Raw genomic sequence first — 24,653 nt, 5'->3', positions numbered from 1 at the left:
AACAGCTAGAAGCAGGTTGAGGCTGTTGTTGTGTGATTAGGAGCAGTTGGTAAAATAACACAGGGACGTCTGCATACATTAGAAACTGATAGGCTATTCATCACACTGTGGGCACGTTAAACACACACACAAACACACACACACACACACAGCTTATCAGACCGTAAGGTGAGAGTATCAGGGAAGAATGGAGGGATAGAGAAATGGAAAAACTGGGGGATGGAGGGATGAAAGGACTGAGGGATACCCTGACCTTTGGCTCTGTGGTCTGTCATATAGAATAGAGTTTCAGAGAGGTAGACAGAAAGACAGATAGTGTGAAGAAGAAAGGAAGATGAGCTGGAGGAGAGAGAGAGGAGAGGAAGGACTGGTGGCCTTGAGAGCAGGTCGGTCACAGTCAGAGATAAGCTCTGAAGAGGTCGATATAAGCAGTACCATTAGCTGACAAATGGCCGACACACCAATGTCATTAGATACTGAGCCTGGAGAGACTAGACTAGAAACAAACTAGACTAGAATAAACAGACTAAACTAGAAACAGACTACACTAGAACAGACTAGAAGAGACTAGAAACAGGCCAGAAACAGACTACACTAGAATAAACTTCAATAGAACAGACTAGAAACATACTAGAGCAGAAACAGACTAGTCTAGAACAGACTAGTCTAGAACAGACTAGTCTAGAACAGACTAGAATAGAACAGACTAGACTAGAACAGACTAGACTAGACTAAAACAGACTAGACTAGAAACAAACTAGATAAGAACAGACTAGAATAGAATAGACTAGACTAGAAACAGGCTAGACTAGAAACAGGCTAGACTAGACTTGAAACAGATTAGACTAGATTTGAAACACAGAGGAGAAACAGGCTAGACTATACTAGAAACAGACTAGAGTAGAACAGACTAGATTAGATCAGACTAGACTAGGATGAGAGATCACCAAAAAGCAGTTTAGGAAGAGGCCATGACTGGATAGCTATGCATTCCAGGATAAACATGAACATGAACACACTCACTGAGGAATAGGGATGAGACGGTATGGATTTTTGCATTACGGTACGGTATCTAGTTACACGGTACGGTTTACGGTATTTCACGGTATACGGCATTTCACGGTATACAGCATTTCACCTCCCCAACACGCATAAAAAAACAAGTATTTTACTTTGAAGGAACTACAGTGCAACACATGATGGAAAATACACACTATTGTAATTAAGCTCAGTTTATTAATAGCAAGCTTATATTAAATTACAAAATGAACTGTTGCAAGCAACTTGAAATGTGAAGTTTCAGCAGCGTATTATTGTGTAATACCGTAAACGTAATACCGTAAACACAGGGAATGTCACGGTACTAATACCGTGGACATTTTATACCGCGGTTCACGGTTTTACGGTATACCGTCTCCTCCCTACTGAGGAAGTAATTTAAATAATCATGAAGGTTACAGAGGAGAATGTAGCCAAACAGACCATCAAAACCTACCCAAACCAGAAACCCTGGATAACAATAAAACATGTGATTCCCTAAAAAGGGCACCACTTATAAGGCAGCAGTATACAAGTAAGGAGAGCAGTGAAGGAAGCCAAGAGGAAATCAAACAAGTCGACCTCTGAAGTGTGTGGCAGGGATTAAACACCATGACTGACAAAGGGACCCCCATCCTCCTCATGAGGTGTAGATCCTGCTCATGAACAGCCTCAACACTTTCTATGTCCGCTTTGAGATCAACAATGGCCGGACAGCCATCACACCTGAGGCGGAGGAGAACGGAAGGGAGGAGAGCACTCACTTTCTCTGAACACAATGTCAGAAGGGTGTTCTGTCCAGGACTGGACGGTATCGCAGGGCGGGTCCTCAAGGCGTGAGACAACCAATTGGCTCCTGTGTTAACAGTGATATTCAATGTGTCCCTGGCGCAGTCCATTGTCCCCACGTGTTTCATGAAGTCCTCCATCATCCCCATACCGAAGAAGCCAAGACCAGCCTGCCTCAATGACTACCGCCCGGTAGTTCTCACCTCCGTGGTGATGAAGTGGTTTGAGAAGTTGGTGAAGGAACACAACTAGGCTTGTCATGGTACCAGAAATTCAATAGTCGGTACCGGTACCAGTAAACTTCCACGGTACTCGGTACCAATTTCTGTACCACAGCGTACGCGCGCGTGCGTGTGAGTAATACAAAATATTTCCCAAAATCTTGGCCATGTCCTTTAAAACCAACTCCTTTTACCAACGGCCTAGTAAATGCTTTATAACTACTAGAATTCATTATGAATTACAATATCATAAAGTGTTAATAAATCATCTATTTACCCACTTACTAGACATTTGTGCATGTCTAATTCATCACATGGATAAATGCATGCATAAAGTACTTACAGTATAAATAGTTCAGTCGAGATCACTTTTGTCAAATTTGAACATTTATTATACAAGCGGCATAATATATAGCATATGAAATTTTGGCGGTGTGCTCTGTCCGGGGGGGCCCCCTGCCTTCCACCGGCGTGGAAAGCGCGTTAGCAGGGGGAAGCAATCTAGGTGTTCCCCCCCTCTGGGCCAAGCCCTTGGCCCAGAGAGCCAGGAAGGGGGAACGGCATCTAGCCCCCTGCCTCAATGACGATCAGAGTGGGCCGCGATCGGGAATACGCTCGGAGGTAACTCAGCCCACTAAGACCGTCAAAGAGTGCCACAGGAGGACTGCTGTACATTATAGTCCCTGGTCCCCACGGGCCGACGCTTCGTGGGTTCCGCGGGAGATACAGCCTAGTGTCTCTGCGTCCATGGCGCCCGGAGGGACCGCTGGATGGCCATTCGGAGACGTAGCGGCCCACGTTCGCCACGGAAAGCCACAGAGACCAGCTAGCGGCTACTCTGGCATCCACTAGCCGACGCTAGTGGAATGCTGCTGTACATTACAGTCCCTGGTCCCCACGGGCCGACGCTTCGTGGGTTCCGCGGGAGATACAGCCTAGTGTCTCTGCGTCCATGGCGCCCGGAGGGACCGCTGGGTGGCCGTGCGGAGACGTAGCGGCCCACGTTCGCCACGGAAAGCCACAGAGACCAGCTAGCAGCTATTCTGGCATCCACTAGCCGACGCTAGTGGAATACCTGACAGACTAACCCGGACAGAGAGCAACGATGACAACAGACGACATACACAGGAGGAGCAGGGGAGGAGGTGGGGCGAGCATGCAATGCACAACAGCAGTAATGGCAAGCGCGAACAATGACATGTTTTGACAGCTTAAATACATGCGCTCTAGTGAGCTGACCAATGTTATGGCAGCTACAGTCAGCTGGTGCTGGCGTCATGCGTGACTGATTAACCTCAGCTGACCACCCCGGGCGTGACGTACGTGTCCTCGCCTGAATTTGCGTCGGAGACTTCATTTCAGTCGAGATCACTTTTGTCAAATTTGAACATTTATTATACAAGCGGCATAATATATAGCATATGAAATTTTGGCGGTGTGCTCTGTCCGGGGGGGCCCCCTGCCTTCCACCGGCGTGGAAAGCGCGTTAGCAGGGGGAAGCAATCTAGGTGTTCCCCCCCTCTGGGCCAAGCCCTTGGCCCAGAGAGCCAGGAAGGGGGAACGGCATCTAGCCCCCTGCCTCAATGACGATCAGAGTGGGCCGCGATCGGGAATACGCTCGGAGGTAACTCAGCCCACTAAGACCGTCAAAGAGTGCCACAGGAGGACTGCTGTACATTATAGTCCCTGGTCCCCACGGGCCGACGCTTCGTGGGTTCCGCGGGAGATACAGCCTAGTGTCTCTGCGTCCATGGCGCCCGGAGGGACCGCTGGATGGCCATTCGGAGACGTAGCGGCCCACGTTCGCCACGGAAAGCCACAGAGACCAGCTAGCGGCTACTCTGGCATCCACTAGCCGACGCTAGTGGAATGCTGCTGTACATTACAGTCCCTGGTCCCCACGGGCCGACGCTTCGTGGGTTCCGCGGGAGATACAGCCTAGTGTCTCTGCGTCCATGGCGCCCGGAGGGACCGCTGGGTGGCCATGCGGAGACGTAGCGGCCCACGTTCGCCACGGAAAGCCACAGAGACCAGCTAGCAGCTATTCTGGCATCCACTAGCCGACGCTAGTGGAATATCTGACAGACTACCCCCCAAAAGAACACACCAGCAACGCCGCGGCCCGCATGCGCAGAAGGGTTGACGGAGAGCGCTCTGACTGATGAACTGATGACTGAGGTACCCCCCAACCCAATGTCACAGTCCACTCATAGCTCTTTGGGCATCCAGAATGTCCTGGACACCGGGCCGTAGGTAGCGTTCACAAGCAGACGAAGACCATCGGCCCATGGACTTCAGGGTAGACACCGGGCGATGGCGGCGGCGGTGGTTGCCGCTCCTATGCGGAGGGAGTGTGCAGTGAAGACCATCGGCCCATGGACTTCGGGGTAGACACCGGGGCGATGCGGCGGCGGTGGTTGCCGCTCCTATGCGGAGGGAGTGCGCAGTGTACCGGTCCGGTGGGAGCCCACACGCCAGGCAGAGGGTGCGGAGTCCGGCGGCGAACCAGGCTCTGGTCATGGGCTTTGCCTCTCTCGTCATGAAGAGGGGCTCCCCCTCACTGGCCTGGGGCCAGCTCGTCAGGTAGGAACTCATTGAGGACAGAGGACAACAAGGTGTTAGTGCCTGATAAGGAAACGTTCACGCCGGCACCGGCTCAGTCCGCCTTCGAATGCTGCAGGTGCAGGACGAATAGAGCACGTGCAACGTGACATCTGCCCGAGTGAGGTCGTGCGCGGGGTTGAATGACAATGTGCGTGTAGAATATTCACCGACCTTAAGGAACCCATAGAAAGCTGTGAGAATGACTGTTTCTAACATTAAATCCGAGTGACCACCAAAACACCCCTGCCTCAACCGTGCGATTAACCGATGAACGAGCGAAGGAGTGAAAGGAAGACGTATAACCATGCCTTGGGGATGCTCTTCGTGATGCCACTAAGGAGGAGCTGGACGGATCGGTTCCCCAGCAGAGAAACGGTGGAGGGGTCCAGGCATTGCATGTGGAATGAACACCTGCAACAATACTCTTAACCGACTGAGGCCGCAGCCGCCTAGACACGACACAACGAACTATGAATGCAGATAGTATTGAATATTCACAGGCATGACGTTTACATTGAATATGGAGCAGGACGTAGTGGACGCCGGGCCCCAGGTAGCGGTCGTATGCCGATGAAGGGGTCCAGCAGCGCATGCGAATTTGTACGCCTGCTACGACACGTTCGACCGGTCGAGGCCGCAGCCGTCTGGATCCAACACGATGGACAATAAATGCTAATAAACCGAACGCTAGCGGGCACGAAGGTTCATCAAATGTGGAGCAGAATGCAGCGAAAAGAGACCATGCAGTCGCATTGGTCAATGCAGTCCGGGCCAGACCAGCTCTCATGCATCGGGCAGCGGATACAGTAGGGCACGAGGCATCGCTTGGTCCAGAACCATCTGCTGAAGAGGCAGACCAGGCCGGACAGGGCCGCCCGCAGCCGGGCACAGTCTGCAGAACTCTGTAAATCAAACAGGGAAGCAAGTCTGCGATTCGATCGTTGAGGCCGGGGACGAGTATGCGTGGAAAATAATTTCCCCCTGCCCGGACAGCCATGCGAGCAGCGCATGAATTATTGACTAACGGAATGTACGAACGATCATAGTCGATAAATACACGGTGCACCGTTATGCAGAAGAGAAGCGTTTCCTAGATCACTGAGGGGCCCCGCAAAATATTAGCGACGATAGAGAACGCACGTCGCGCATAACGCCCTATCCATCGTCCAGTCGACAAACCGATATGTCATGCACGCAGCATTATAATCAGGTGATTAGTCTTTGAAATAAAGCAGAGGGCTAAATGCGAAGAGCAATGCAGGATACCAACGCAGCGTAAAATGACACATCCGACATTGAAGCGTGACCAGCGCAGCATACATCCCTTTTACATTTAGAAATAAAAGCCCGTAAACCCTGCCCCAAACACCGCGGATGAGCAGGCGACGAACGGAAATGGTGGAAGGAATAAGCACCGCGTTAAACCAAAACAGCCAGACAGTCGCGCACATGCAGCAGATTGCAGAGCATAATGGCTTGTATCAATTGATGACAATGCACAATTTACGGGACGTTGCCCTAAGGAACCATGCAGTAGCCCGATGCTACTGACCCGAACTATTTATAAAGCCAATAAACTGCAATAATTGGTAAGGCATCATCGCCGTCCCCGAACGAGGTTTGGAAATGCCTAAGCAATCGGCCATACAAGCCAGGCCTACCAGACAGGCGAGACAGCCTTAATATTATCATAATACGTATCGATCCTTTATCTCTTTACTTACATACATTTATTTATCTCATTTTTATTTTTATTTTTTTTCACATTGTTTGTAGCTCCGGAAGCAATTTCGATGCGATCATGAACGTCAGGTCCCTACCAGAATTCCTCTCGTCTTTGTAGGGGTGGGACGTATACCCACCTCCCATGTCCTCATGAAAGCGCATTGCGCCGCCTCAGGGCATGAAACGCGCTATCAACAAGTATTAGAATCATGAGCTAGTAATAGAATCACTAGCTAGTATTAGCAATCAAACATAATGAATCATGAGCGCGTATTAGCAATCTAACATAATGACGCCCCGACGCGCAATACGGGAACCCTGACGAACGCCAGCTAGTGAGCAACGAGCAGTACGCCTGTCATGCAGCCAGCGAATCCACGAACGAGCCGCGAGGGGAGGACTAGATGAACCAAATACATGAGAATCCACATAGCACGCCCACGCACGAAACCGCAAACATTTCAATGGTGAATGCACCCGGCGCACACCGACAGTGAGGAATGCGGCAGACGAGGCATGGACAACCTCCGACATCAGCGGCTCATGAATGAAACCCAGTGACCGGCGCGTAGCAATGCCTAAACGGACTCCAACGCAAGCTATGCGAGCAACCATACGCAAGTATGGCACTACGGTGCTACGGGGAGACGGGCACCTCGGCCTCGGAAGCCGGCGCTCCACGACGCCACTAAACGGACCCACAAACCACGGACCGGAGAGACGACGCGGGCAGAGAGGAACGCAAGAGCAGAGAACGCGGAAGAGCGAGGACACCGCGGGCAGCAGGTAGACACGCACCAAATCACAATATGAGCACGGAACGTGAGCAAGACGCGGAGCAGCGAGCAATAGCAGTAATGGCAGCGGACGCCAGAGCAGAGAACGCGGAAGCAGCGAGCATGCAATGCACAACGGCAGTAATGGCAAGCGCGAACAATGACATGTTTTGACAGCTTAAATACATGCGCTCTAGTGAGCTGACCAATGTTATGGCAGCTACAGTCAGCTGGTGCTGGCGTCATGCGTGACTGATTAACCTCAGCTGACCACCCCGGGCGTGACGTACGTGTCCTCGCCTGAATTTGCGTCGGAGACTTCATTTTGTCAATCATTAACTTCCACGTTATAAACAACCTGATGAACCATTAACAACTCATAAAAAACATGTTTGTAATTGATTTGATACATAATTTACAGGCGGTATATACATTGTTTATGAAGTATGAAAAACTGAATAATCACATTTTACATTAGCTTGTTAATGAAGAATAAAACCTTGATAAATGTGTTAATAAATTGTTTACATCATGTGTAATAATGAATGAATAATGCTTTATAAATGATGTATTAAGTACTTAATAAATGCTTTATAGTGTGCACTTATTATTTAGTGTTACCAAAAAGTATTAATCACACTAGGTTACCCATATTCAGTACAGGCATGCATAGTGTAGGAATAAGCACATACAAAATAATAGGCCCACGTCAACTGAAATAATGTAAAACATATTGGTTTCTGACCACTCACATATGCAATGTCAACTGTTTGACAATCAATCAGTGGGCAATGCACCCCAGTCTTGTCTGCTAATAAGTTTGTCTGCTAATCAGTCCCCCTGTGTTCAATCCAATCAATTCAGTCAATCAGTGAATCTATGCTCGCTCCAGAGTCCCACAACTCATTCCCATCACATAATGTTTATATAGGATTCCTACGGTGTAAATAAGCTGTGACCTTTATCCTTTTTGTAATTAGACCTGTTAATTTTCGGGGATGTTAGTGGTAGGGGATCTATTAACACCATCGTATGTAGGCTACAGTAACGGTTACAGTCATAGACATTCTGAATGGAATTATCATACAATGACGCGGCATGCCAAACAACATTTTCAGGGTGACACGTCACATAATTCATAGTGCTGGTGATGATTTGACTAAATATGCACATAAGCTGAAAATTTGAATGTAGACTCTCTATGATATGTAATTGTAGGAGTCAGTTATTTTTATGTTGCAGTTTAAAATGTCACTAGTAGCCAATCGGTAATCAGTTTTGTTGCAGCGTAGCTTGGCGCCTCTCAAGGGTTGGAGTTAGATCCCCCTACGCTAACTAACACCTTGGATTGTAATTGATGGTTTCATTCGGTTTCAGCGGAGTAGTTGGCGAGTGTAGGCTATTTGTGGGATAGCCTACTTACATATTCAGACGGTCAGGAATTGTTTGCCATCCTCGCTCCCTCTTTATTATTATAAAGATTATGGTTGCCGTATTTCCTTAGTTTTTTAGGAGGCGTTTGATCACCTCATACGCCTCCATCAAAAGCTCTTCCTCAGTTGGTGAGAAGTGCCGCACGCATCACTGTTTCCATGGTGAATTTGTGATCTGTATCGATGAATCAGTGATCGATCTCAGGGTCTCTTTGAGGAAGCGAGGATTAGCTGCTCCTGGCATCATCCTGCTCATCCTGGTTTGGCCTTTGTGCAACCAATGAAGCCGAGTAAGCCAGGCCGCTCTCGTTGGGATAGCCTACGTCAAGCCCAGCTCCTTAATTCTACTTTTGTGCAATGGACCCCAGGGCTGTGTTCAAATTCAGCGAACAGAGGTGAACGTTCGTGGTGAACATATTTTCTTTGAACGGTTACATTTGAATGGACAGCCCTTTTGTGATCTACAATGATTTTCTGGCTGATGTACTTTGGCTGTTGTCCCGCTAGTACAATCTAATTTAACGTTAGTTAGAAGTAAAAGGGCCTCTGGTATTCCATTCATTCATTCAATCAATCATACAATTACATTTAACCTATCTCAGTCCAGCGTTTATTTTTGTTTACCTTCTCAGACTGTTCACTTATGTTTGCAAAAGTTCGTAGCGAACACAAAGCAAACAAAAGAGTTTTAGTTAAATAGTTTGCAAACGCTTGGGAACATTTGCTATGTTTGCTGAATTTGAATGCACCCCAGTCTTGTCTGCCAATCAGTTTGTCTGCTAATCAGTCCCACCTGTGTTCAATTACAATCAATTCAGTGAATCTATGCTCACTAAAGAGTCCCACAACTCAATCCCATCACAGCATGTTTATCCAGGATTCCTACGGTATAAATAAGCTGTGATATTTAGCTGGTGCTCTGGGAGCCAACACACAGGCACCGATTAAGCGGTTATGCAGAGTTCTGCGGAACTGGCTGGATGTATGGACGACCGAGATGATTGGAGACTTCGCTGTCAAGCTCGTCTGAGGACAACCTAATGATGATTATCCTTTTTGTTATTACTGTAGAGCTATCTGAAGCAATTCACTGTAAAATCTCAAATGTTCATGAAAAAATACATTTCACTGAGACGGTAGAGGTAGTGTGACATTTTTCAGAATGATACAGTATCTAAAATACAATTTCACAGTATTTTGAATTCTGTCCTCATCCCGTCCCCCTCAAACTATTGCTCTCATATGGAAAAAAACACTACTCACAATCCTATAGTGCGACAGCATGAGCCCCACCAATCAAACATCCAACCAACATCACTATTGGAAACCCCACCCAACTCCTGCCTAATGGCGCGTTCCAGGCAACCCGTAACCCGTGTTTCTCCAACCTTCTACACGTGAAAATGCACTGGAATGGCAGTCAAACCCGTAACTTCCCACCCGTGAACTCGTACCAGATCGATGTACTTCCAGTTGTGCTCTCTGACGTCACACAGCCCTCTAAACAAGATGGAAGCCAACATGGGTATGGCAACAAAGATAACTTTAGGGCAACGTAAAGTAAATTTGTATGTTGTAATCAAAATAATACAAACGATTATGCACTGCTATGTGTATGTAATGATGCCCAAATATGTTGTCAAGAGATAGCTAGTGCTAGCTAGCGCCAGCTAGCTAACGTTAAGGTAAACCTGAACTTAACCATGCAAACAGCGAAAAGTGGATGATGTCAATAAATATTTCTTAGCATAGCGAAATTAGGTATACAATGTTTAGCTTGCCAGCTCTGACAGTGTGCCAAATCTCAAGCTTTTGCGATATTGGCTTGTTTACATTTATCCAGAATTCCACGCACTCAGACAGTTTGCCTGGAACGCTATGAAGTCGTGACTTGAAGTCGTAACTTACAGGCTCAAAATCCTATCTGGAACGCGACATTAGACTAAGCCAAATTGATTGATTGGCCACTGATTGATCATAGCCGCATTTACTCTGCAATTAGGAATACAAGCCAAAAAACATTTCAAACCCCAACCAGTTTGTCATGCATGAAGCAGATGGCGGCATGTAGCTCGGGAGGTACAGTAGAGAGGCTGGCTGGGGATCGCAACGTCCTCTGTTCGATCCCAGCTCCCAGCATTGTGTCGAAGTGTCCTTGAGCAACACACTGAACCCCAAAATCGCTCATGTGCGGCACAGTACTCAGTACTGTCGCCTCACAGCAAGAAGGTCTCCGGGCCTTTCTGTGTAGAGTTTGCATGTTCTCCCCGTGTTTGCAGAGTTTCCTCCCAAAGACCCCAATACGAAAAGCATGCAGAAGAACAGATGCTCTTCAATCCTGTCCCTGAACAGGGCTTGGACTGAGCATTTGGACTTGGTCCCCGGGCACCATGAACGATGGCTGCCCACTGCTCCTGACTGCCCTTGGAGGAGGAGAGCTGGGTTGGGATAAATACAGGGAACAATTTCCACAAATGACCCCTGAAAGTTGCATACGTAATTACATACATAAAGATATTTTGTAATTTAAGATGTTTTAAATAATTAAGGTCCGGGCAGAGACCCTCATGTATTTGTCATTTGTCTCCTCCTTCCTTCCTCTGTATTTTTCTGTTTTGAGGATAATTTTGGAGCCAGCAGCAACATTTCACTGTAACTGTACACGTACTTTACATGTGACAAATAAAGCATCTTGAATTTTTAATCTCTTTAATCTGTAGGTTGAGGTGTGTGTGTATGTGTGCGTGCGTGCGCATGTGTGAGTGTTGTTTAAAAGCTCTGTGCCCTTGAGTTGATTTATGCTGCTCAGTCTTCTAGCTCTAATGCTGACTCGGTTCAATACCATAGGCCTTAGGATGCCTAAGGACTGCACTCAGTCTCACACACACAAACACACACACACATACTCGCACTAATCTAATGCTATGTTTAAATAAGACTTCACATGCACCTAGGGATGCCCATCGAAAACCGGTTCTTGTTGAGAACCGGTTCCCAGTGAATCGATTCCTTGGAATCGTTAGCCAAAATCCTTAATGATTCCGCTATCGATTCCTGTTGTTGCTGCGCATGCGCGATGCCTTGTTTTGTTTTATTAGACCGCGGTAGAGAAGCCAGCAACATGTCGTCTAGGCATAAACGTTCAAAAGTGTGGTTAGATTTCACGCAACAAGATGACAACACGGCCACTTGCAATGCTTGCATAAAACGTATATCATCAAAGGGGGGGAAATACTACAAATATGCAAAAACATTTGGCCACACAGCATGCGATAACTTTGTAGGAATGTCCCGTTTTTGATGCGCTCCAGGGTGACAACAGCAGTGCAGCTAACGTGTAGTCGAAGGTAAACTCCTCCTTTATTGTGTTAGTGCCATTTGTTTAATTGTGTAAACCAGCTTTCACTATATGAATAATCTCCATTTCCATCCATGTAATTTAGATGATGACGTTCAGAGTCAGGCTCGTGGTCGGTCTGGGTCAGAGGCTACTTCTTGTAGAAGTAGTAGAATTGTTAATTCTCCATACAGTTGATGGTTGCAGACCTACTCAGTTCCATTTGGACTTCACTTGATTGTATTTGTTGCCAGTTGTCGCTGCTGGTTTTATTTTTGTCAGCTCAGCTCATATACCCTTTTTAAATGGAAGGAGCATTGTAATTTCTACTAGTAACATGTTAGACTGTTATTAGATTTAAAATTAGAAAAAATACTGATTTGTTTATGTCAGTTTTATTTTTAGTTCAAGGTGAATACACCTAAAAACAGCACTGCAATTGGCATGTTCAAAGTATATATAAAAGAAAATTAATGTTAATAAACCTGTTTGTACTCTTTTGCCCAATGAGAATCGATAAGAGAATTGATAAGGAATCGTATCGATAAGCAGAATCAAAAATGGAATCGGAATCGCTAAAATCTATATCCATCCCTACATGCACCTCCTACATAGTGCTGCCTTGCTCTCTCCATGTCTGTCTCCTTCCCTCTCTCTTCACATCCCTCGCTCATTTCCTCATTCTTGTCGCTGTCTCCCTCCCTCACTTCATTGTTGATGTGGCGAGATTAGCCAGGAGACCTCCCTAGCCTTGTTTAGGCATCCCTTCTTGTCATGGGCGTGGAATTTAGGGGGAACGCTGGGGACATGTCCCCATCAATATTCAGAGACTACTGAATTGTCCCCAGCAATAATTTATTAAGTAACTTGCCCAACACTGCTAATCACACACATCCACTTCCACCATTCATGAGCAGAGTGGATTGTCCCCAATAATTTGGTACATAAACGCTCAACAGATATCCTTCTCTACTAGTCCTGCCTCCCTAGCCCAATATCCCTAATAGGATTGGCTTGCCGTTTCTTGCGTGAGAGGCTGGCTGTAGTATCTGGTTGAATTTGGTTGCACGGCTACAAAGCCCAGAGCCTCCACCAACACTACAGTTCTGTGCACATAAATATGGGAAAATCATTGTGTCTCGTATTGATTCGATATTGAAAGTGCATTTTATTTTTCAATACGGGCCAATCCTGTATTAACGGCAACGACTTGCCTACGATTGCAAAGACGGCAAGATACACACGCTCACATTTATGTCCCCACCAAAGCTCACATCAAAAATATGCCCTTTCTTCTCCTCCCCCTCCCTCTTCCCCATTGTAGTGGAAATAAATCTGATCGAAAGTAAAATATTTGCCAAGGTTCGCTCAAAGAGGTTAAGTCTGATTTACTGACTTCAGGATAACGCACGTGAGTGGTATCCAACAGAAGTGCAGTAGTCTGGTGTTGCACGGCCTTATATTCAAGCAATACACAGGTATGACGTTTCCAGGGATGTGATTGGCTAACCCATCTGTACACATCATAATAAATGGCAGACATCATCAACAATGGTCAAGAGTTGAGACATGTGATATTAGAAAGGCCGGTAAATCTTGAATAGGTTTCAGGCAGTGGCGTAATTTCAGCAAAAGGCAAGGTATGGCAGAGTGGGGATGGTGGTGAAAGGGGGGTGTCCCCCCTTGAAAAAAAAGTAGAATCAATTGTGCAATAGTCAATTTTGGTGCCACAACTGCACTGATGTGCCGATAGCTCTTGCTGTGCTCTCTCAGTTGGCTCTGCATATTCTTCCAGCAGAAAAAACCCTTGTCGATAAAGATTCTCTGTCCAAGCCTGTCCTCCTGGGATGTTGACACCCCTCAAAAGTGTCTAATATACTAACATAAAAATACAGAAATAAACACTCAACTCAATGCTACACATGTGGGGAAAAGAAAATCATTTTCCAGCCCATGTTTCAAAACATTATAACTCTTCTAAACAAATATCATACATTTCTTCAAGATAAATTTCAAAGTTCATTCACTTCTGTTGTGGACAATAGAATGTCATTGGGGAAAACAAAACGACTCCTCTTCTGGATCGCAGCTTCCATGTCTCATTGTCTGAGTGTTCAATGTTGGTTCCAGTGTGTGTGTGTGTGTGTGTGTGTGTGTGTGTGTGTGTGTGTGTGTGTGGTGTATTTGATGCAGTCATTGTTGTTGAGCTTGTCCTCGTTGTCATAACAACGACCATGAGAAGGAGGTGATCGGCAAGGTCACTCCTCATCCGAGGAAAAGACAGTGTGGTGGCCCATTGCTTTGGCCCTTGAGATTTGCTGGTTCGATTGCATCTTCTAAGCGTCCTGATCCCTTGGTGGATTGTCTGCTCCTGCTCCGGTCTGGGACGCCCCGGCAATGGCTCTCATGGACCCACAAAGTCCTCTCAGCTACTTTGACAGCCATCTGCGTTGTGAGTAGAATATGGTACGGCCCGAGGTTGCGGATCAGGACCCAATCCCCAGGCTTGATGTGATGCAGGAACCCCTCTTTCGCGTCAGGAATGGTTGTCAGCACTCTGTTGAAGATATCTTTAGAAACAGTGTTAAGTGCAAGCCACATTCTATCATAGCCTCTTCATGGCATGAGACTGATCCTGCTTTGGGGAAAACAGTGTTAGTCATTTTCATAGCTCGTCCAGTAAGGACCGTATGTAGAGCCAGTCCTCTGATCTGGTATGGTCTCCCTGTTCTGCATAAAACAGTGAACCCTGGTGTCCTAACATCCTTCACCATGCGGGACACGGACAAACAGCGTGTGCAGTGCTACTAGGTCTTAAATATAGCCGCCAGTGGAAGCTGCCACTGATTTAAATTAGGACACGAGTCCTCTTAACAACTGAGTCAAGTCTTTTTGGAGTAATAGGCTACTATACCCACCTCCAGGTTTCTGAGCCAGCACTGCTGACGTGTAACCTTTCTTTTTCGTTCGCAAACAGGTGGAACGGCTAATCATAGTCAGGAAAACTTAAACAGGGTGCGTTGGTCAGTCTCTGTTTAAGCGTCGTTAGAGCCAGTCGGGCTCGTCAGTCCATGTAATTTGTCAGTGGGGACCTAGCTTTTGTCCATTTACCGAATCGGACAGTAGCAGGGATCTAGGCTCTGCAGTAGCCTACAGTCCCAAGCAGTGACATCAGGGGCAATGTAAGAATTACTTTAACACGCCCAGTCCCCAGTCGTGACCAAGGTAATTTACCTGCTCACGCACCAATTGGATCTTGCTCTTAGAATTTCTGTGGCCATTTCCTGAAATAAAACAACAACATTATCATCTCATAAATAAAACAACGCCCCCTAAGGGTGAAAACGAAAAATTCCCTGAAGTCAGGGTGAACAGAGAACAGAGATAGGGGAAATTATTCAAATAAAATGACACTAAAATGAACTCGCTTCATTTACAATTCTGAAATTCTGAACAAATATAATTTATCTAAAACTTCTCAAAAGAATAATAGGGGTGTTGCAGGTTGAGCTCTCAAATTCAACAGCAACATCTCTTCCTAATAAAAAAAAAAAAAGTGGACCTTTGCAATCCCCTTTTCTGCGTTTCTGGACAGAGAGTATTGGGAATGCTTCGGACGAAATGGTCTCTTGGGTTTGACAATCTTGCCTATGTCATACTTATCTCTTGCCCACAGTGAGTTGGGCGACGTGGGGTTGCGGTGTTGCCCATGCATCCCACGAACCACAGGTGTTACCCATCTGTAGGGAAGCAGGCAGAATAGCCTCCATCTCCACCTCCAGTCCCGTGCCTGTCTCCTCTGTTGGAGCCGAATGACAGTAACACCCTTGGAGTCGCAGCACATCTGAAACGATTGCAAAAGCAGATCTCTGCCCATTTGGTTAATGGGAGGACAACAAACTACAATTTCTATGACACCATCCATCCTCATCCCCCTCTCGCTATTCCATATCCCTCCTCATCCATCTCTCTTTTCCATGTCCTTCCTCATCCTTCTCTCTCTCCCACATCCCTTCTCCTGTCTTTGGCTTGTGAGCTCCATGCATATAGAGCTTATAGAGACAATTTTAAATGTTCTCAACTTTCCTATTGTACCTTTCCCTACTTTGAAATTCTTGCCTTTTTAATTGAGAGCAAATCGCCTCTTTTATGTGTCCTGATTTATAGACCTCCGAAAAACCGCTCTGGATTTTTAGATGAATTTGCTGAGCTTTTAACGATCATCATGCCTCAGTATGATAGAGTTCTTATTACTGGTGACTTTAATATCTATGTCTGCTGTACCTCTTCCTCGATTTTAGCCAGAGAGTTTATTACACTTAATGAAGCTTTTAATCTTGTTCAATCTGTCACGACTCACACACACGACAAGGGTCACACTCTGGACCTTGTGCTCTCTTTTGGGTTTCCTGTAAACCACCTCAACACCTTCGATCTCCCTGCTTCTGACCACAAAGGTGTGACTTTTCAGACCCTGCTTCCTCGTCCTGCCCCCAATCCCCCCTCCTCCTCCTGGTCCCGTATTTTCAACTCATGCTCAGCTCATCAGTTTCATCTGGCCTATTCTGCTGCGCACTCCACCTCTACCACTCAACATTTTTACTCCCTGGATGAGCTAGTCTCCATTTCAACCTTAACTGCTCATCTATTTTAGACAAAATCACACCTTTCAAAACTAAACATTCCAACCCACATACTTTGCAATGGTCAAACGTGCATACCAGAGAACTCAAAAGAGTTTGCCGAAGAGCTGAATGTAAATGAAAAAGGATTGGCTCACCACTTCCCTCTGTTCACTCCGCCAGTGCATGGAGGCCTACAGTATCAGCGTGCTGTCTTGGAGGCTAGAAGCTCTTATTTTTCCAATTTAATAACAGCTAACAGCCACAAACCTAGAGTTGTCTTCCAAGCTATTGACTCTGTGGTTGGCCCACCTCCTACCCAGCAACTGGAAGCCTCCTCTGAGTTGTTTGAAGAGTTCCTCACACACTTTATGAAGAAAAGTAGTTTAAACCTGACCTCCAAATCCCTGAGTCTTGTCCTGTTCTCCCAGCTTTGCTGACCCAATTTGACCAGGTTTCCTTAGCCTTAGAAACTATCCTCCGGATGAAATCCTCCTCCTGTCCCCTTGACACTGTCCCTACTAAACTTATTAAAGATGTTCTCCCTACTATTGGCCCTGATTTTTTAGAGATTATTAATTGCTCTCTGTCCTCCAGCCTCTGTCCTTCCAGTTTTAAAGTTGCTCTCATCCAGCTTCTTCTCAAGAAGCCATCTCTGGACCCTTCAGTTTTAAATAATTTAGACCTATTTCCAAGCTACTGTTTTTATCCAAGTTTTTAGAAAAGGTGGTCTCCACCCAATTGATTTCATTCCTGAACCGCAATAACACACTTTAGGATTCTCAGTCTGGCTTCCGTGCCTTCCATAGCACCGAAACCACACTAGTCACCAACGACCTACTACTTGCCGCTTATTCTGGTAACTCCTCTATCCTAGTCCTTCTTGACCTTAGCTCAGCGTTTGAAACAGTGGATCACGCAATTTTAATGAAGCCAGAAAAATGGGTTGGCATCAAAGACCTTGCTCTAGCCTGGCTCAATTCTTACCTCACTGACAGGAGTTTCTCGTGGTCATTGGGGAGGCCTCTTCTTCCCAAGCCCCCCTCTTATACGGCGTCCTCCAAGGTTCAATTTTGGGCCCCCTACTGTTCTCACTCTATATGCTTCCCTTAGGTCACATCATCTGCAATCATAACATCAACTTCCATTGTTATGCAGATGATACCCAGCTTTACATTCCCCTCAAACCTGGTGACACAGATAATATATCCCGGATCCTCAGTTGTCTCTTGGACATTAAACGCTAGATGTTCCAGAACGTCCTCCAACTCAATAAGATAAAATCGGAGATCCTCTTATTTGGCCCCCTGTATTCCACACTCCCTCTCCATTCACTCCTTGGCAACCTGTCTACTAATGTTAAGTCCTCTGCCCGCAACCTAGGCATGATGTTCAACCCCGACCTGTCCTTTGATGGTCAGGTTACCAAAGTGGTACAGTCCTGCTTTCTCCATCTTAGAAATATCTCCAAAATTAAGTCATTTCTATCTTTTAGTGACCTTGAAAAGGTCATTCATGCCTTCATTTCTTCTCGCTTAGATTACTGCAACTCCCTTTACTCTGGATTCAGCAATAAGTCCATCTCTCGCCTTCAACTAGTCCAAAACTCTGCAGCCAGGCTTTTAACACAGTCTAGAAGGAGTGTCCATATAACACCTATCCTGGCCTCTCTCCACTGGTTACCTGTCAAGTTTAGGATTGATTTTAAGATTTTAATGTTAACTTTTAAAGCATTGCATGGCCAGGCTCCCATTTACATCCCATTACACTGTTCCCAAGACTCGACTTGTCACCAAGGGAGACTGTGCCTTTTCAGCCCAGGCACCTAAGCTACAAGCTGTATGGAATGCCCTGCCTGAGAACCTGAGGCTATCAGCCTCGCTATCCTCTTGTAAATCCCTTCTGAAAACATATCTGTTTTCCAAGGCCTTCCTGTAGTGTCTACCCTTTCCATCTTTTTCTTCCTTCCTTCTGATTCTCTATTGACCTATTTTTATTGTTGTCTTTATGTTAGTTTTTTCTTTTGTTGCTTTTGTAATCTGTTTGTTATTGATTGTTGTTACTTATCTACCTGATTGCATTTTTATCCTGACATTGTAAAGCACTTTGTAACTTTGTTTTGAAAAACGCTTTATAAATAGTTTATTATTATTATTATTGTTATTATTATTATTATTATGCATGCTGCTGCACACTTAGTAAGTTCTCCTCACTCACATCCGCTTCTGATCCTGAGCATTAAACAGATGTCAATGTAATTGTATTTACTGTATACAGTATAGCACCAGTCAAATCAATGTAGCACATAGTGCCTTACATAAAAGGAGACGAATGAAAACATAAATCAATCAATCAATAAATCAAAGCTTTATTTGTATAGCGCATTTCATACCCAGAGTCAACACAATGCACTTTACAGAGAACAAGGGAGGTGGGCATACGACCCACCCCTACATATTCCATAGGGAAACAAAAAAAACAGTATCATCCGGGGGCCAGATCAGTGAGCTGTAAAAATTCTTCCCTGACCCCTCTCAACAAGGCGATCGAGCAAGCTCCTGGAGTATGTTTGTCTACCGGCTAAGAACATTTATAAAGCAATAAATTACATTAAATTACATTTTCAGAGTAAGAGAGAATAAAACATCATAGGAGAGACATGGCAAACACTGGTGTATGTTTGTGTGTGCGTGAATGTGCCTGGGCCCAGATAGAGGCGGGAGTAGGGGTAGGGAGGGGGTAGGAATGGGAAACGGACCCGGGTTAGGGTGAGGGGAGGGGGATCTGAGCCCAGGACTGGTGTATGTCTGTGTGTGTGTGAGTGTGCCTGGGTCCAGGTAGGGGCAGGGGTCGGGAGTAGGGTGGGGGTTGAAAAAGGATAGGGACCCGGGTTAGGGTGAGGGGAAGCGGGACTGGGCCCAGGCCCAGGCCTAAAGCCAGAAGTGGACTGGTGTCTGTCTGTCTGTACGTGTGTGTGTGTGTTAAGTAAATGCTACGACATCCACAGCAGACACAGGTGTATCTATCGGAATCTGGGTGGTCTGCTGGTGACAGTGGGGCATCCACTGGACCTGGTTAGAAGATAGGAGGAAGAGAGAGAGGCACTAGGGAGAGGGAAGGCAAAACAGGGTTAGTAGCACACAGAGCCATAAAAGCAACACAGATATTAAAACAGGCAACCTGGAGCAAGCTCCTGGAATACATTTGTCTAACGGCTAAGAACATTTATAGAGCAATAAATTACATTAAATAATTTTCAGAGCAAGGATTATACAAACACAGTGAGAACAGATTTAAAAGAAAGCTTTAAAAATGTAAAGTGTTAAATAGAATAGAAACTATAAAACAGAATGCAAATGAAGAACACTAAGATATTAAAAGAAGTAAAACTATGTGCTAAAAGCAATGTTAATAAGGTGTGTTATAAGATCTTGCTTAAAAATGACCAGTCTCAGACATTCTCATGTCAGGGTGTTCCAAAGGCTGAGGGAATTCGAACTAAAAGCTGCCTCCCCATGCCTCTTAGTCAAACAGATGACCACATACGCTCTGCTACCTAGGGTTGCAAAGGGGCGGAACATTTCTGGAAATTTTCCATGGGAAGTTAAGTTAAGCTCGGGAATGTTGACCTTTTTTGTAGTCTGTTTTGTAGTAACAGCATTTTTTCAACTATTTTATTTTATTTTATATACTTATTTTAGGATGTTATCCCATTTTTATTCAATTTGGTAGCCAATTGACCCTGACCTAGTGTCCAGTTACCCCCTACTAACTGTTGAGGATTCATCACACAACCCGGTCGGCAATGCGAAAGGGAGAGACAACTCCTTGACTATCTCAGCTCACAACCATAATTCTGACACCAGATAGGGTTGCTGTTGTGTAACAAACTCACGCTGAGATTAAACTAACCACCCTTGGGGAAGGTGGCTCAATAGGCCGCTCCCTCTGGGATTTGGCCATACTCACTAATTCTAGATCTTGCAGCATAATATTGGTTAAAACAACCTGATTTAATGAAAATCCAGTTTAGTTTCAACCCTGTACTGTGCATTCATCGATCACATGTGCAATGCATTCTTCCATCCAATGCACAGCTAATTCCTAGCATCCTGCACACTAAGAGGGCTGTATAATCCATTACAGTTCTACTCACAAATAGATTAAGCTAAAAATTAAATTTTTAAAATGTATATTAGAAATGTTTGCCTGCATGTCTGCTTATGACAAAATAAAATGATTATATTTATGTCTGTTTATGACAAGGTAAATACAGTTGGTATAAATAACCACAAAATTCACAGTTTATTTCTGTTCATTCCCATTAATTCTCATTAATTCCCTTTAATTCCCATGGAAAGTTTCCAACTTTGAATATTCCCGGAATTTTGCAACCCAAATGTTTTTGGAGTAGAGAGAGGGAGAGAGAGAGAGTGTGTGTGTGTGTGTGTGTGTGTGTGAATGTGTATGTGTGTGTGTGTGTGTGTGTGTGTGTGTGTGTGTGAGATAGAGAGAGAGAGAGAGAGAGTGTGTGAATGTGTATGTGTGTGTGTGTGTGTGTGTGTGTGTGAGAGAGAGAGAGAGAGAGTGTGTGTGTGAGAGAGAGAGAGAGAGAGAGAGAGAGAGAGAGCAAGAAATATGAAATATATGACTAATGTACACCAGGGGCCTCATTTATCATTGAGGTACGCCTTCTTTTACACGGTCTTTTTCGCGATTTCAGGCGTACGCCATTTGCCCCCCCCACATTGCGATTTATCAAGCCGAAAGGGCGGAAATTTAGTCGCCTTTCTCCGCGCTTTTGTACGACACCTCTCAAGTTGTCGTACCGATTTACACGGTGTTCTACGCCCTTTTTGAACACAGGGGGAACTGGCGACGCAGGTGGTGCGTCGGTGAATTACTATGTTTGACGGAGAGAATAAGAGCGACAGTTCATGAACGCACAATCATGTAGGCTAATAGCCCAATTCAGCACCAACATATATCGCAATGCAAGATTAGACGTGTCCTCTAACCGGCTCATTAATGGTCCGATATGGATTTGTTCCCCAAACTGAACCTATGCGCTGTCCCAAACCGTTCCGCGCTATATGTCACACACCTAATGCAGGCACTCCATCAAACGGCAATAAATGACCAATTAGATTGTCATTAATATGTGATCATGTGGACCTGTTTGCTCTTTGGTAAGCATATAAATGACAGTCCTCCTGTGCGTAATGCGAGCCTAAATGAATCCGGCGCTACTCGGCCTACTGGCCGAGATAGAACTCCAAAGAGGTGACGGCGATGGCGACTGCACCCACATAAGGGCACCATCAGTGAATGAATACGTCTATGTGAATCGCTAAAATGTGCACACTAGAAATACCCAAATCATATGTGACGCCGACATGCTCATCACAAGTGTAGTGGCACGGTGGCCTGGCTCCACGCATGACTCATTCATCCTGGCGCACAGCAGGGTAGGGGCTAGACTGGAGGCAGGCGCTGCGCGTGACGGCTGGCTTGTTGGTGTGTCCATAGCCAAGATACATATTCTTTGTCTTATTTACTTTTAATCTTTATTAGCATTTTCCATCCATACAACGACAATACAATAAAACATAAAAACCTACAATAACAGCTTATGGGTACATCCATCCATGCAGCTTTTTTTTCTTACTCAAATATGACAATTTTAATATTAGTGGTATCATCACACTTCCTTCTATAATCCATCCATTTTTCCCATCTCCCTTCAAACTTTCCTTCCTGCATCCTCAATGCATGCGTGAACCTCTCCCTAACATACATCTCCTCCACAACACCCAGCCACTGCTCCTTGGTTGGGCGTTCCACCTTATACCAAGCCCTCGTTATTGTCTTTTTACTAGCAACCAATAGTACTTTCACTAGGTATCTGTCCCCTCCTTGTACATCATCCCGTGTTATGTTTGCCAAGATATATATTCAAAGCTGATAAGAAGGTGGAGGCCGGCGCGCTGGAGGTGGAGGCACTGGAGGTCGTGGCGCTGGAGGTGGAGGCTACAACTCGCGGGGGCACGACCGTCAGGTCAAGGACCACTGCAGACTCCCCCTCCTCTGAGTCCCACCCCACGTCAGAGTCTGGAGAAACAATTTCAATCATTTTCTTTGAGTTTGTCTGTGAACTTGATTATGCATTAAACATTTCATTGTGCAGCCATATTCATTTGATATGTTTTTCTGTTGGCAGTCAAATAAATGCTGTGATTTACCGGGTGATTTAGATGAGTCTTAATTTCCCAGAGGGGAAAATGTTTAATGTGTTCTGACATTATGAAGTGGTCATCTGCGTTATTGTTCCCTGTTTTTGGTCCTAATTTAATCATAGCCTACCACAGAATGTTTGCTTTCCTCACAGCCACATGTTACAGTATGTCCGTGTATGCCAAATCCTAGATGCACAAAACGTAGCTAAAGTAGGCTACTAAGCTGTAGGAGCAAACAGACAAAGGTAGGCTATTAATACCTTCCGAAGAGGATTGTCTTCCTCGCGTGGACCTCACCAACTAGCACATGCACCTCCGTCTCCGAGAAGTTCCTCTTCTTAGCTCTTCGTTCCATGTTTCATTGTCCCGCCTGGGTGCTCCACGCTAGCTTTTTAAGCCGGTTCCTTCCGGGAAACCACGTTTGGCCACTCATGGTTTTGACCATATATGGTTGGATTAGGGCGTGGCGAGGGCGGAACACGGGGCGCGTGCGCGTACGCTCTCTTCCCCGCCAGTCTCGGATTTCTCGTGCAGAAAAGGGCGTACGACCTTTTTGATAGATCCGAAAAGCGTGTATATATTCTCGTCGTACGCTACATTTCGCATTTTCCGCATTTTCGTCGTACGCCCTCTTTTACACCGGAATTTACACGCTCTTTGATAAATGAGGCCCCAGGTGTGAATATAATGCACACTGGTGAGAGAGCAAACTGTGGTCCTCTGTAAGTAATCTACATTAGCACTTGAGAGAGGAGAGGAGACAAGCAGAGGGGAGGGGGAAGAGGGAGGTTGGGGGGGAACATTGCATTCTGATCAACAGTGTGGAGAGGAGATCAGAGAAAGCATTATCTCCATCAGTCAGGCTTCAGCTGAGAGAGCTGATAAAGAGCCATGCTATTTAGAGTTATGCTGTAGTGTATGTGGGACACGGTGCTATACTGATGGTGGAGCTGTTACAGTATGTGACAGTAGACTAGACTGGTGGTCAACACGTACATGAACTGCTGTATTAAGCCAGGTTCAGATACAACAGCCAGGTTGCGACTCCAGTTTTAGAACGTCCGTAATTTTGTCAGTCTTCCAAATAGATTGAAGTTGAATATTGAAAGGGCCAGTTATAGAACATGCAATGTTCTGAATAGGCGGTCATAAAATAATCAAACTTCTCTGAATTTGGTCTCCCTACACTACTGTTTTCTATGCTGTACAAAGAGATAGTGTATACTATACTAACATTGAGATTGTGCTGTGCTAAAACTGACACTGTACTATGCGGTGCTAACATTGAGGCTGTGCTGTGCAAAGAACTGAGACTGTGCTGTACTATATTAACTTTGAGACTGCGCTATGCTATACCTATTGAGACTACACTATTCAGTACTGACACCGATGCTGTACTATGCTGTATGCTGCATTATGGTTGAGACTGTTCTGCACTGCTCTACATGTTTGACAATGTGAGGATTTGTCAACTATCTGCCTCTGTTCCCAAGCAACCTTGCCTGGTGGGGCGAACCAAATGCACCCATGCTTACCCACACTTACTGTACCCACGCGCCCTGACCCGGCCCAGCTGCACAGCACACATGTCCAATTATCGCATGCAGCAAATTAAAAGTGCAAATTGCTCTGTAAAAAACCACAGTGTCAAATTCAAGAGTGTGAGCTGCCGTAGCGATGGAGCGTGGTGCATCCAAATGAAGCCATTGTAAGGGATTAACATGCAGGGTAATTACTGGACCTCCGCCTTCTCTCAGACACACTTTTTTAATCAACATTCAACTAATTGCTAAACCTGGGGATGGAAGGAACAAAGAGAGAGATGGGGTGGAGGGGTGGGGGGCGATCCAGAGGGGGGTGAGGGCCAAAAGA

This window comes from Borostomias antarcticus, assembly GCF_949987555.1.
Source record: "Borostomias antarcticus genome assembly, chromosome: 8".
NCBI lineage: Eukaryota > Metazoa > Chordata > Actinopteri > Stomiiformes > Stomiidae > Borostomias > Borostomias antarcticus.
Note: the sequence above shows the minus strand (reverse complement) of the source record.